The sequence below is a fragment of the Balaenoptera borealis genome (assembly GCF_965194805.1).
Source record: "Balaenoptera borealis genome assembly, chromosome: 4".
Classification (NCBI taxonomy): domain Eukaryota; kingdom Metazoa; phylum Chordata; class Mammalia; order Artiodactyla; family Balaenopteridae; genus Balaenoptera; species Balaenoptera borealis.
In genome coordinates this window covers 110,444,813-110,460,149 of record NC_138861.1, presented here as the reverse complement: position 1 = coordinate 110,460,149, position 15,337 = coordinate 110,444,813, and positions in this window count along the sequence as shown.

Below are 15,337 nucleotides of genomic sequence, written 5' to 3'. Positions count from 1 at the left end.
GTAGCTGTCCAGTTTTCCCAGCACCATTTATGGAAGAGGCTACCTTTTCTCCATTATATATTCTTACCTCCTTTATCAAAGATAAGGTGACCATATGTGCGTGGGTTTATCTCTGGGCTCTCTATCCTGTTCCATTGTTCTATATTTCTGTTTTTGTGCAAGTACCAGACGGTCTTGATTACTGTAGCTTTGTAGTATAGTCTGAAATCAGGGAGCCTGCTTCCTCCAGCTCAGTTTTCCTTTCTCAAGATTGCTTTGGCTCTTCAGGGCCTTCTGTGTTTCCATACAAATTGTGAAATTTTTTTGTTCTAGTTCTGTGAAAAATGCCATTGGTAGTTTGATAGGGATTGCACTGAATCTGTAGATTGATTTGGATAGTATAGTTATTTTCACAATGTTGATTCTTCCAATCCAAGAACGTGGTTTATCTCTCCATCTGTTTGTATCATCTTTATTTCTTTCATCAGTGTCTTATACTTTTCTGCATACAGGTCTTTTGTCTCCTTAAGTAGGTTAATTTCTAGATATTTTATTCTTTTTGTTGCAATGGTAAATGGGAGTGTTTTCTTAATTTCACTTTCAGAATTTTCATCATTAGTGTATAGAAATGCAAGAGATTTCTGTGCATTAATTTTGTATCCTGCTACTTTACTAAATTCATTGATTAGCTCCAGTAGCTTTCTTATAGCATCTTTAGAATTCTCTATGTATTGTATCATGTCATCTGCAAACAGGGACAGTTTTATTTCTTCTTTTCTGATTTGGATTCTTTTTATTTCTTTTTTCTTCTCTGATTGCTGTGGCTACAACTTCCAAAAATATGTTGAAAAATAGTAGTGAGAGTGGGCAACCTTGTCTTGTTCCTCATCTTAGAGGAAATGGTTTCAGTTTTTCACAATTGAGAATGATGTTGGCTGTGGATTTGCCATATATGGCCTTTATTACGTTGAGGAAAGTTCCCTCTTTGCCTACTTTCTGGATTGTTTTTCTCTTAAATGGGTGTTGAATTTTGTCAGAAGCTTTTTCTCCATCTATTGAGTTTATCCTATTGTTTTTATCCCTCAGTTTGTTAATATGGTGGATCACAATGTTTGATTGGTGTATATTGAAGAATCCTTGCATTCCTGGGATAAACCCCACTTGATCATGGTGTATTATCCTTTTAATGTTCTACTGGATTCTGTTTGCTACTATTTTGTTGAGAATTTTTGCACCTGTATTCATCAGTGATATTGGCCTGTAGTTTTCTTTTTCTGTGACAACTTTGTCTGGTTTTGATATCTGGGTGATGGTGGCCTCATAGAATGAGTTTGTGAGTGTTCCTCCCTCTGCTATATTTTGGAAGAGTTTGAGAAGGATAGGTGCTAGCTCGTCTCTAAAAGTTTGATAGAATTAGCCTGTGAAGCCATCTTGTTTGGGGCTCTTGTTTATTGGAAAGTTTTTAATTACAGTTTCAATTTCAGTGCTTGTGATTGGTCTCTTTATATATTCTATTTCTTCCTGGTTCAGTCTCATAAGGTTGTGCTCTTCTAAGAATTTGTCCATTTCTTCCAGGTTGTCCATTTTATTGGCATAGAGTTGCCTGTAGTAATCTCTCATGATTGTTTGTATTTCTGCAGTGTCAGTTGTTACTTCTCCTTTTTCATTTCTAATTCTATTGATTTCAGTCTTCTCCTTTTTTTTCTTGATGAGTCTGGCTAATGGTTTATCAATTTTGTTTATCTTCTCAAAGAACCAGCTTTCAGTTTTATTTATCTTTGTGAGCAATTCCTTCATTTTTTTTTCATTTATTTCTGATATAATCTTTATGATTTCTTTCCTTCTGCTAATTTTCTGTTTTATTTGCTGTTGTTGTTCTCCTTTCTCTAACTGCTTTAGGTTTAAGGTGAGGTTGTTTATTTGAGATTTTTCTTGTTTTGTCAGGTAGGATTGTATTGCTATAAACTCCCCTCTTAAAACTGCTTTTGCTGTGTCCCATAGGTTTTGGATCATCGTGTTTTCATTGTCATTTGTTTCTAGGTATTTTTTTTTTGTTTTCCTCTTTGATTTTTTTCAGTTATCTCTTGGTTATTTAGTAATACATTGTTTAGCCTCCATGTGTTTGTATATTTTACTTTTTTTTCCCTCTGTAATTGATATCTAGTCTTATAGCATTTTGGTTGGAAAAGGTGCTTGATACAATTTCAATTTTCTTAAATTTACCAACGTTTGATTTGTTACCCAAGATATGATCTATTCTGGACAATGTTCCATGAGCACTTGAGAAGAAAGTGTATTCTGTTCTTTTTGAATGGAATGTCCTATAAATATCAATTAAGTCCATCTTGTTTAATGTGTTATTTAAAGCTTGTGTTTCCTTATTTACTTTCATTTTGGAAGATCTGTCCATTGGTGAAAGTGAGATGTTAAAGTCAACTACTGTTATTGTGTTACTGTTGATTTCCCCTTTTATGGCTGTTAGCATTTGCCTTATGTATTCAGGTGCTCCTATGTTGGGTGCATAAATATTTACAATTGTTATATCTTCATTCTGGATTGATCCCTTGATCATTATGTAGTGTCCTTCTTTGTCTCTTGTAGTAGACTTTATTTTAAAGTCTATTTTTTCAGATATGAGAATTGGTACTCCAGTTTTCTTTTGATTTCCATTTGCAAGGAATATCTTTTTTCATCTCCTACCTTCAGTCTGTATGTGTCCCTAGGTCTGAAGTGGGTTTCTTGTAGACAGCTTATATACGGGCCTTGTTTTCGTATCCATTCAGCCAGTCTATGTCTTTTGGTTGCAGCATTTAGTCCATATACATTTAAGGTAATTATCAATATGTATGTTCCCACTACCATTTTCATAATTGTTTTGTTTGTTTTGCATTGTTTTTTTGGTAGGTCTTTTCCTTCTCTTGTGTTTCCTGCCTAGAGCACTTCCTTTAGCATTTGTTGTAAAGCTGGTTTGGTGGTTCTGAATTCTCTTAGCTTTTGCTTGTCTGTAGAGGTTTTAATTTCTCCAGCAAATCTGAATGAGATCCTTGCTGGGTAGAGTAATCTTAGTTGTAGGTTTTTCCCTTTCATCACTTTAAATATGTCCTGCCACTTTCTTCTGGCTTGCAGAGTTTCTGCTGAAAAATCAGCTGTTAGCCTTATGGGGATTCCCTTGTATGTTATTTGTTGCTTTTCTCTTGCTGCTTTTAATATTTTTTGTTTGTATTTAATTTTTGATAGGTTGATTAATATGTGTTTTGGCATGTTTCTCCTTGGATTTATCCTTTATGGGACTCTCTGTGCTTCCTGGACTTGATTAACTATTTCCCTTCCCATATTAAGGAAGTTTTCAAATATAATATCTTTAATATTTTCTCAGTCCCTTTCTTTTTCTCTTCTTCTTCTGGGACCCCTATAATTCAAATGTTCGTGTGTTTAATGTTGTCCCAGAGGTCTCTGAGACTGTCTTTAATCCTTTTCATTCTTTTTTCTTTATTCTCCTCTGTGGTAATTATTTCCACTCTTTTGTCTACCAGGTCACTTATCCATTCTTCTGCCTCAGTTATTCTGTAATTGCTTCCTTCTAGAGAGTTGTTAATTTCATTTATTGTGTTGTTCATCATTGTTTGTTTGCTCTTTAGTTCTACTAGGTCCTTGTTAAATGTTTCTTGTATTTTCTCCCTTCTGTTTCCAAGATTTTGGATCATCTTTACTATCATTACTCTGAATTATTTTTCAGGTAGATTGCCTATTTCCTCTTCATTTGTTTGGTCTTGTGGGTTTTTACTTTGCTCCTTCATCTGCTAAGTATTTCTCTGTCTTCTCATTTTGCTTAACTTACTGTGTTTGGTGTCTCCTTTTCACAGTTTGCAATTTCGTAGTTCCCGTTGTTCTTTGTGTCTGCCTCCAGTGGGTAAGGGTGGTTCAGTGGCTTGTGTAGGCTTCCTGGTGGATGGGACTGGTGCCTGTGTTCTGGTGGATGAGGCTTATCCTGTCTTTCTGGTGGGCAGGACTCTCTCTAATGGTGTGTTTTGTGGTGTCTGTGACCTTATTATGATTTTAGGCTGCCTCTCTGCTAATGGGTGAGTTTGTGTTCCTGTCTTGCTAGTTGTTTGGTATGGGGTGTTCACCACTGGAGCTTGCTCGTCATTGAGTGGAACTGGGTGTTAGTGTTGAGATGGAGATCTCTGGGTGAGTTCTTGCTGATTGATATTACGTGTGGCCGGGAAGTCTCTGGTGGTCCAATATCCTGAACTTGGCTCTCCCACCTCAGAGTCTAAGGCCTGACACCTGGCTGAAGCACCAAGACCCTGGAAGCCACATGGCTAGGTACATGGGGAGTTTCTTGCCTTTTGGTAAGTGAGGTCTTCTTCCATCATTCAGTAGGTGTTCTGTAGGAGTTGTTCCACGTGTAGATGTATTTTTGATGTATTTGTGGAGAGGAAGGTGATCTCCATGTCTTACTCCTCTGCCATCTTGAAGCATAATCACAACCACACATTAATCAGTGATTGGATGCATGCTGCCACCAGAAAGAGACATGAACTCCAGTGAAACTAGTTGCCCCTGTTAGGCTGAGTGCAACTACTAGAGAAGGGCTCAGTTGTGAGCCTTCTGCATGATAGGCAGAACTCCTGAGAGCTGGAATAAAAATGAGTGTCTAGGTTCCCATTATAATGATTCAGCAGACAAGAGTTGTGAACAATATTAAAAATATGTTGGATACATTGTAGCTGACTTAGAAGAGTAGAATGGGCAATGCTGAGTCTTACCTGCCTACTAACTTAAGTACAACAGGCAAAGTGGAGGGTACTGTAAGGCAAGGGGCTAAAAATGAGGTCTTAAAAAAAGTCTCCACATAGATAAGACCACGGTGAAAATTTGACACCTGTGAAAGGAAGAGGCAAAGAATTGGAGATGGGTAGGAAGAACCTCATATCGCAATATAGGTCTGACAAAGTTTCAGGGGACCCAAAGCGGAACTCCCCAGAAAAGACTGCCCATTCAAGGACCCCTTCTCTTGGGGAGAAATGGACAGTTCCTATCATTTCACCAAGCTCACTCATTGGCTGTAGATGCCCAGGGAAATGTTGTCTCTCCCCAATGTCACAGTAATCACAACATCACTGCAATCCCAGGCAAATTCAAGTTCCTTCTTTCAGGAAGATCAGAGTTGTACATCTCCATGGCACCACATGTCAGAAACTTGATTACAAGGGAGAAATGCTTTCATATTCTGAGTGGAAGGAGTTTCCAAACTAGAATTCTATTATTTGTTAAACTATCAAACAAGAATGAGGGTAAGAATAAAGAAATTCTTAAGTCATGGATATCTTAACAACATAATAATTTTTTGTATATCCTAGGAAAGTAATCTGGGAAGAAAATTCCCTGAACAAGGAAGTAAACCAAGAAAGAGGAAGTCATGTAATCCAGGAAACAAGACATTCCACATAAGACTACTCAGAAGGAAATTTCCATTTAAATTAGGGCTAAAAAGAAATCAATGAAAACTGGAAAAAGAAGCCGTATCCCCTCCAAACCCCACAAAAGACAAAGAAAAAATCAAAAGGTCTTATGTGTTTGTCCTTATTTAAAACAGTTTCACACTTCCATTATCTATTTGTGGAGAGGATAATTAAGGATATATACATAGAAACCCAAGCTAAAATAATCAAGGCAATCTGTAAGATGAGTAAATTAATAGTATCATACAAGGAAGGAAATGATTTGTCATAATACACGACAGTACACAACAAGGCTCACCTTTGAACAATATTTATGTAGTCATAATTTATATACACTATATAATGACTTAGGAGATAACTGTTACATAATCACTTTTGGTGCATAGGAGTGGCAAAATGTAATGGGGAGTGATGGAGAAAGAGGGTTATAATTGTATCTTTCATAACAAGAAGTCGATAGATAAGATCTCAAAGCAAAAAAGAAACAAGCTCAGTCTAGATATATTATTTACAAATACCAAAGAGAATAGCTATAATAACTGGAAGTGATTTGGGAGGAATGGGAGTTGGGAGTAGAGTGTTTTCAGACTTTTAGTGCTACTTGAATTTTTCAAATTCGGTGCATATATGAACTTTCATAAGTAAAGAATTTAGCAGAACCACACAAGAAGAGAAGTCATGAATACCAGACCAGTAATTATGCCATGGGCATGGGAGGAAAGAGAGATGAGTTTTGCTCTTAAACAACTTCATTGTGGCTTTGATAATAATGCCACCTTATACTTGTATACCACTTGGCAGAGCACTTGCATGCATGTCATGATATGCACACATTTTCCTCACATACCTCTTCTCTGTGCAGTTTCTTTATTGATTGCTCTTTACTCTGTGCAATGTCCTTCAACTCTTCTCTAACTCGCAAACTCCTACTCATTTCTCAAGATGATGCTACAAAATCATCCTTTCTTTAAAGACTTTCCTCATACTCCCTGTCTCACAGCAGAACTAATTATTCCCTCATTTAAGCCTCCCATAGCATATATCCTGTAGCTTCATCATGGCATCCCCACCCTCTAGCACCATTAGCTACCTTTTTGTCTCTCCTGATTAACTGTGAGCTTCTTCTCTTAGAGTAGGGACATGTTTTATTCATGTTGTGTCCTTGCTTTCATTTAGTGAATCTGGCACACACAAACCCAAACCTCAATTCATAGCTTCTAAATTAATTACATAGAGTGTCACTGCACATCAGACAAGGTAGGACAGCTATCATTAGCTTCCTTTGGCTGGTGAGGAAATTGAGTCTCAGGTTGACTGAGCACCTTGCCCGAGGTCACAGAGTTACCTCTGTGAGGTACTTTTGTTCAGCTGTGAGGTACTTTTGATCTTTGAAAAAGCACATCTCTCATGCTCACATAATATAGAAGAGGGTTATTTATTACAAAGATAACCATGCTCTTCCCTCCAAGTCCCTTGGTACACCCATTAGGCACAGTATCAAGGTTCAGTTAAGCAAAGGGACTGGCCCAGAGTGGCCTTTGGTTTATTCCTGGTCGTTAAGTAGCCTAGTGCTCCACTGTAGAATTGGCCCTGAGGAGCCTTGGGGCTCTTCAAAGTTAGTGATTCTTACTTCCTAATACCAGGTCCCAGTGGGCTCCCAGCCTAGAACAAACTCTGCCTACTTTCAGAGGCCGTGGGCTCAAGGCTGACAAGTGAATGGTAATGTGATTCTCTAGTGCTGAGTTTTCTTGGGAAGGGAAAACCACAAGGGCACAGAGTACAGAAATGCTAAGGAAAAAAATTACGGGTGTTAATATGGAACACATTATACATCATTACATGGCAACAATAACTCCACTCACAGACTATCTGGGTTTTGCATGCTCTCTCTTTAAGTGCATAAAGCTTATTTATAAAATTCAGAGCTTTAAGCAGAGCAAATTCTTTGAAAAATAAAGTTTTTTTCAGAGCAGGTGTGATTTCAGCTGCTCAAGGGCTGGCACTAAATAAATGTTAATGGAATGATTAGAGGCTTAATAAGAGTAGCAATAAAAAGATTTTTCCAAATACCCATTTAAGTTTTAAACTAGGTAAAATGTCCATGCCAAATATTTCATACCAATTAATTCCAAATGGCTTTGACTTGATTTTTATCAATAGCACTTTTTCTCTTCAACAACAGAAACTCAAGCAATGTATTCTCAGAACGATACTGTCCAAAGAGAAATTGATTTTAAGGCATTTTCTTCATTATCTGTCATCCTGACAAGACTGCAAAATCCTTGAGATTCCATTCATGTTGTTTTCGCCCTTTCCATTAGTAGTAAAAGTGCTCAGTACCATTTTCTTCATACATTAACCACCAGGGGGTTCCCAGGATGGTTTAATTGAAGAATAGAGTACTGATGTAGTGAACAATATGCAAAAAGTGCCTTATTAGGTTACTTGCAAAATAAACCTGATTTAAGAGATCTGTCCCTAGATTATTTTGCAAGGGTGTATGTGTATATGTGTGTGCACATGTGCGTGCAGGTATTATATGGCAATTTGTCTATAAATTATTTAAAATAATTTATTATTTAAATCTGAATAACAGTTACATCTTTTCATGAAGTGTGCATACATCTGGAACTAATGGAGAGGTCAAGACTAGCAGTAGTAATGCGGAAGTCCTCAGCACATACAAAAGTATTAGCATATTATGGATATTATGTACAAATACATTCATATTGTTAAGTAGCTAAACATACATATATATATATAGAGAGAGAGAGAGAGTGAAACATCGAAGTCCACCTTCCAAATATCCTCTCCTATTCCTCCCAATGTTCAGTGCCCTCCCTTGATTTAAGAGCATCATGTATGTTTGTCATTTATCCTTCCAGTCCCATCTCTAAGCATTAATGGACCTAACTAACTTTTTATAGTATACTATGTTTTCCTTTATTTTTTAGTACATATTTTTTATACTGCAAGTAATTATTCCATTTATATTTATCCATCTTTTCCACTGAACATATATAACCATACAATTTCTCATATTATTCAATATTCTGCAAAAATATTATTTTAAGCATTTTGGCATAAGTTGTATCCAATTTTGGACATTTATGTTTTAATAAAATCCTTGCTATTATAAAAATGTTGAGAAGATGTTGGAATCAATAGGTATCTACATTTCAGATTAGCTTTTAGGCAATGATTTGAAGAAAAAAATTAGGGCTTTACATGGAGACAAATTGTTCTTCAGACAGAATGCAACAATTTATATATTTATTGATAATTATGTGAGTGGCCATCTCCTTTATTCTTGTTACCATGGAGTATCGTTATTATTATTATTTTTTTTTTTTTTTAATTTTTGTCTGTGTTGGGTCTTCGTTTCTGTGAGAGGGCTTTCTCTAGTTGTGGCAAGTGGGGGCCACTCTTCATCGCGGTGCGCGGGCCTCTCACTATCGCGGCCTCTCTTGTTGCGGAGCACAGGCTCCAGACACGCAGGCTCAGTAATTGTGGTTCACGAGTCTAGTTACTCCGCGGCATGTGGGATCTTCCCAGACCAGGGCTCGAACTCGTGTCCCCTGCATTGGCAGGCAGATTCTCAACCACTGCGCCACCAGGGAAGCCCTATTTTTAATCTTTGATCAATTGACTAATAAAAATATTCCCTATGATAAAGCACTTCACTTTAATTTATTAGTGCCAAGGCCGAACATTTTGGTTAATTAGGCATCTGAAATTTTTTAATTTTCCAAATTAAAATTGCTCATGTAATTTACCCATTTTTCTTTAGTACTCTGCAATCCTTCTGACCAGCTCCTTCCTACCACACATCCACCCCCGACCAAGGAACTGGTGCTCAGCTTTCTGTCACTCTAGATTGGCTTTAATTTTCTTTGAATTGTCGAAATGGAATCATACAATACATTTTCATTTTTTGTATGGCATCTGTTACCCAGGCTTATTTTGAGATTCCTTCATGTTATAGCATATATCAATGTCATTCCTATTTGTTACTGAATAGTTTTCTATTATATGGATACTAAGGAACACTGTTCACTCATTCACCTCTTAATAGACGTTTTGGGTCGTTTCCAGTTTCGGGTTATTATGAATAAAGTTTCTGTAAACACTCATAAGTTTCCTTGGCATGCTCAATCATTTTTTAAAAATTTTAACCATTCTGATATGTGTGTAATGGTATCCCATTGTAAGTTTAACTTTGCATTTCCTAATGACTGGTGACACTGGGCATCTTTTCATATGCTTAATTGTCATCTGTATATCTTTTTAGCGAAAAATAATGTTCAAATGTTTTGCCCAATTTTAATGGATTGTTTACAAAGTTTTGAGAATTATGTCTTATGAATGTAAGTCCTTTAACAGACATATGATTAACAAATATTTTCTCCCAATCTGTTGCTTGTCCTCTTATTCTCTTCAGTGTGTTTTAAAGAGCAGAACTTCATGGTTTTTATTAAGTCTAATTTATTAATTTGTTCTTTTATGGATCATGCTTTTGATGTTGTAGCTAAGAAATGTTTGCCTAACTCAAGGTCACAATAGTTTTCTCCTAGAATATTTATAGTTCAAGGTTTTGCACTTAGGCATATGATACATTATACTTAATTTTTGTACATGATATAAAGTACATATTGACATTCATTTTGTTGCATATGAATATACAACTATTCTAGCACTATTTGATGAAAAGCTACCCTTTCTCCACTGAATTACTTTTTTATTTTATCAAAAATCAGTAGTCCATATATTTATATTCTATTTCTAGACTCTCTAACCTGCTTCACTGAAAATACCATGTTGACAATACCACATTATCTTGATTGCTATAATTTCATAATACTATGTGAAATAGTGTAGTCAAATTCCCAACTGTGATCTTTCTCAAAACTGTTTTGATCCTTCTAGAACTTTTGTATTTCCATCTATATTTTAGTATTGACTCATCAGTTCATTGAAAAACCAATTCTGCTGGTTGCATTGAATCTATAGATCTATTTGGGGAAAATTGATATTTTAACAACATTGAGTCTATTGACTAATGAGCAGGGCATACCTTTCCATTTATTTAAATCTTCTTTAATTTATCTTAATAATAGTCTGCTGTCATTGTGTGTTCTATAAATGTTATGTCAAGTTGGTTGATCATACTCTTCAAATCTTTGATATAATTACTGATTTCCTGTCTAATTATTCCATCAATTATTGAGAAAGAGATGTTGAAATCTCCAACTTTAACTATGGATTTAACTATTTCTTCTTCAATTTCATTACTGTTAATTTCATGTGTATTATGGTTCTATTATTAGGTACATAAACATTTAGGATTGCTATGTTCTCTTGTTGAACTAATCTCATTAACATTATGAAATGACTTTGTTTAACCCAGCATTATTCTTTGCTCTGAAATCCCCCTCCAGCAAAGAATATAATTTTTCATCCTTTAACTTTTAACTTGTTTGATCCTTTATACTTAAAAGGTGTTTTCTTAGGTAGCATGTAGTTGGGCTGTCCTTTTTTATCCCAACTGAGATAAGTTGAGTCAAATTGAGATAACTGTGTCATTTAGACTATTTACATGTAATGTGATTATTGATCTGATTAGTTTTCAATATAATTTTTTGTTATTTGCTTTCTGTTTATCCCATTGTTTCTCTGTTCATTTTCTCCTATTTTTCTACTTTATTTTTATTAATTCAATAACTTGTATAATTCAATTTACCTATATTGATTTATTAACTATAATCTTTTAAAAAATTTTAGTGGTTTATTTAGTTTTGCATCTTTTACTTATTACTCTCTACCTTCAAGTAATATTATATGACTTCACAAATAGTTTAAGAACCTTACAATACAATACTTGAACTCTCCCCAATGTTTGTGTCACAGCTGCTATATAGTTTACTTTTATATATGGTGTAAAACCTGCATTACAGGATTATTTAAACAATTATTTTTAGATTGATTTAAATAAAAATAACACTATGTTATGTATTTATCTATGTAGCTATTATTTTCTTTGCTCTCTATTCTTTTATGTACATCTGAATTTCCTTCTGATGTCATTGTCTTTCATCCTGTAGAGCTTTAAAATATTCCTTGCAGTGTGGTTCTGCTGGTGATTTTTTAACCATCATTTGTCTAAAACTAATTTATTTTTATTTTTAAAGATAACTTATCTGGATATAAAATTCTAAGTTGACCGTTTTTTTTTTTCTTTCAGAATTTAAAAGATTGCTCCACTGTCTTCTGACTTGCATTGTTTTGAGCAAGAAATATTCTATCACCTTTATCAATGTTCCTCTGTAATTTCCTTCTTTACTTTCCTTTTATGGTTTTGAGATTTATTTATTATTAATTTTGAGCGATTTGATTATGTTGTGCATGCTGCAGTTTTATTCATATTGTGTGTCTGTGTACATGCATGCAGCAAACACACTTAGATTCATTGAACTCCTTGGATCTTTGAGCTTATAGAGGTCATCAAATTTAGAAATTTTCCATCATTATTTTTTCAAAAATTTTTTTCTTTCTTTCTTTTGCTTTTGAGACTCCAATAACATCATTTTAGGTTGTTTTCATTTTTCTCACAGTTCACTAATGCTCAGTTGATTTTTTTACTGTTGTTTTCACTTTTATCTCTGCATTTTATTTGAGTTTCTACTGTTCTATCTTCAAGTCCACTAATCTTTTCCTCTGCAATCTTTATTATAGCAATAATCTCATCTAATATATCATTTATCTCAAATTTTTACTTCTAGAAGTTCAGTTTGTGTTTTTAATATATCTTCTCTACCCGTACTTATATTTTTAAACACATAGAATACGTTTAAAATAATTATTTTCATGTCCTTGTCTGCTAATAACTGGTTTCCATCTGTCACAACTGGATCAGGTTTTGATCGATTTTTCTTCTCATTATGGTTTGTACTTTCTTACTTATTTTTATGTCTGGTAATCTTTGAATAGATGCCAAACTTTATAAATTTTACCTTGTGTGGTTCTATTTTTGATAAAAACACTTGAGCATTCTTGTTGGACACAGCAGTTTCTTGGAAATAGTTGGATCCTTTCCAATTATTTTCAAATTTGTTAGGTATGGTCAGAATAGTTGTTAATCTAGGGCTAATTATTACCAACTACTGAGGCAAGACCTTTTTGTGTAAAATTCTTCTTGGAGATAAGACCCAATGTCCCAAGAATCATGAGGATTTTCTGGTTTGGCTTGTGGGAATAGGCACTAATTTTGGTCTTCAAACTCTGTTTGATGTTCTTCTTTCCCACGGTCTCAGATAGTTTCTTCACCTTCATGTGCTGGTCTGCTGAATACTCAAAGATAACTATGTTCAGATGTTCAGAGATTTTTGTCTGTGCTGTCCTCTCCTCTAGGTATTCCAGAATTTGAACTCTAGATGTCTGTGTCTCTGAAGCTCTCAACCCTATTTCCTTAATTCACAGATACTGCAAGAATTCTTGGGGTCCTTCATCCCTGCACTGCATCCAGGAAACACTCAAGGCAATGAAACTGGGAAATAGTAGGACTCACCTCCCTTGTTTCCCAGCTCTCAGGATCACTGTCCCTTGTTGCCTGATATTCAGTATCTTGTAAACCATACTTGAATGGAATTTAGAAAATACATACATACATACATTGGTACTTAAAATTCATTATGAATGTTGATAGGTCAATATGTTAGGAAGTTCTAAAAAAAAAGCTCCATTTTCCTCAAGTTATTTACGATAGTCACTCACGACCTTGTAATTTGGAGGTAGAAGTAACCTAGACATCATTCAATTCAATGACCTTCTATCAAAATTGACCTCAGTGAATCTCAGAACGTGAATTGTTTTGCATTAAGTCACTTCATTTATGGAATGCTGAAAACAAACTATTATTTTGTATTTGACTCCAGGGCCTCACAGTGTTCTTTGCAAGGAATAAATATTCTGTAACACTTTGACCAACCTTCAGTACCTTCTAAACTGAATCCAACAGAAGGAAATTAAATTGTGTGTGTGTCAAGACATAGGTTATGGCTTTTCCCTCCTTCTGAGAGATTTTCTCTCAAGTATTCCTTTTATTTCTATGTTCTTTCTCTTTGGTTAAGTGCAGACATTCAACAACCAGAGGTTAATTCAACAGGAAAAAAATACAGGACAAGTGCCAAATATTATTTTATTATATCTGCCAATTTCTGTGATTATTTCTGTTTTGACTTATTCCTTCGCAAGTCTGAATTGAAAACAAAATGATAGATATTCTTTCTGAATGAGGATCAACATCCACTCAGAAGATTAAGTGAAATGAAGGTTTTTATGTATTGTTTCCACTGCTTTATGACTTACAGTGATGTTTTCAGATTGGAAACTCTCTTCCCAAAATATATTGAGATTTCAACACTTTCACTGCAGTAAATAGTATAACCTGAAGACTTATACTTTTAACACTGATTTGGAAATGCTTGGTCTTAAAAGGAATGGAAGAAGACTGAAGGAACAGCCTCAGTGATAAGTTTTAGAGAAGATAAAAATTGGTAAAAGTAAAAGAATACTGAAGAAGTAAATAATCAGTGAAATAATAACAGCAGTAAGAGTAAGAGCAATAGCATGACTGTATCAATAGATGTTTCACAAAACATCTATATATACCATATTTAATTTGATTCTCATGTCTACCCTAAAATTAAATATCATTCTCACCTACATTTTGTGGACAAGGAACTTGGGTGGGGTTGAGGGAAATACATGAAACTCACTGTTGAATTACCACACATATCCTAGCCAAGTTACTTTCACTAACTACTTTTAGAAGCCTCAATTTCTTCACTGAAAAATGACAATAACATGTGATTTACAAATTTGTTTTCCAAACAATGATACTACATATATGAAACTTCCAAGCAACATATTTTATGCATAATATATTACCAAAACATGGTTTAAAGGTGGTTTTCCTATTGTCACTGACCTAGTAAACGCTGTTAATCAAAAATTTAGGATTTAAGAAATTATTCAATTTTTATTTAGCCACATTATCTTGTACAAAATAATATCATTATAATCAACTTCAACTTCCCTTACATTTGTATGGTATTTTTCAGTTAGAAAAATAGTAAATAAATAACAGAAGGCAGAAAATAAAGTTAAAAGGTATACATGGGTCTAGCAAGGAATAAGCATCACTCTATAAATTCCAGAAAGCAAGTTTCTTAGTATGGTTCACTAAATAGAAGATAGAAGCTCACCTTACTTAAAAGCATGAGTTAGTAAAACAAAAATCAACATTTTTTGAGTGCCGTTTATAACCAGGCACTATTTTAAGCCATTTGCTTTCCTTGTGCCATTTATTATTTACCATAAATTTATGCAGTTAAACATTATTACTATTTTGCAGATGAGATCATTGAGACTTGGTGTACTGAGTAGAGAATTTATGACTTGAATACAAATTTGGAGGACTGCAACAAGCATTGAACATTACTATCGTGTTGAGTGCACACTAATCATTTTATGTTTTCTGTAAATATTTTATATCTGCATGGACACAAAGCCTCAAAACCATCAGAATTATGGACCATGTTTCTCTGGTATGCTTTGAGATCAACTTTCAAATTGAACAGTTATTAAAAACAATGTATACATTCTTCCAATAGGAAACATTGAACTCAATGACATGTTGAATTGTGCTCATATCATGAACTGAGGAGCTTCCTTTGTGTATTTCTGTTAAATCTTTTTCTAATATCTCCTCTTCTTCTCTGAGTATGAACACAAAGAATCACAGGAGTAAAAACAGAGGAGTGGTTTATACTTTTAAGATGAATCATGGAAGGCATCATAGAAGGACTTATTGTTGAGATGGGCCTTAAAATAAG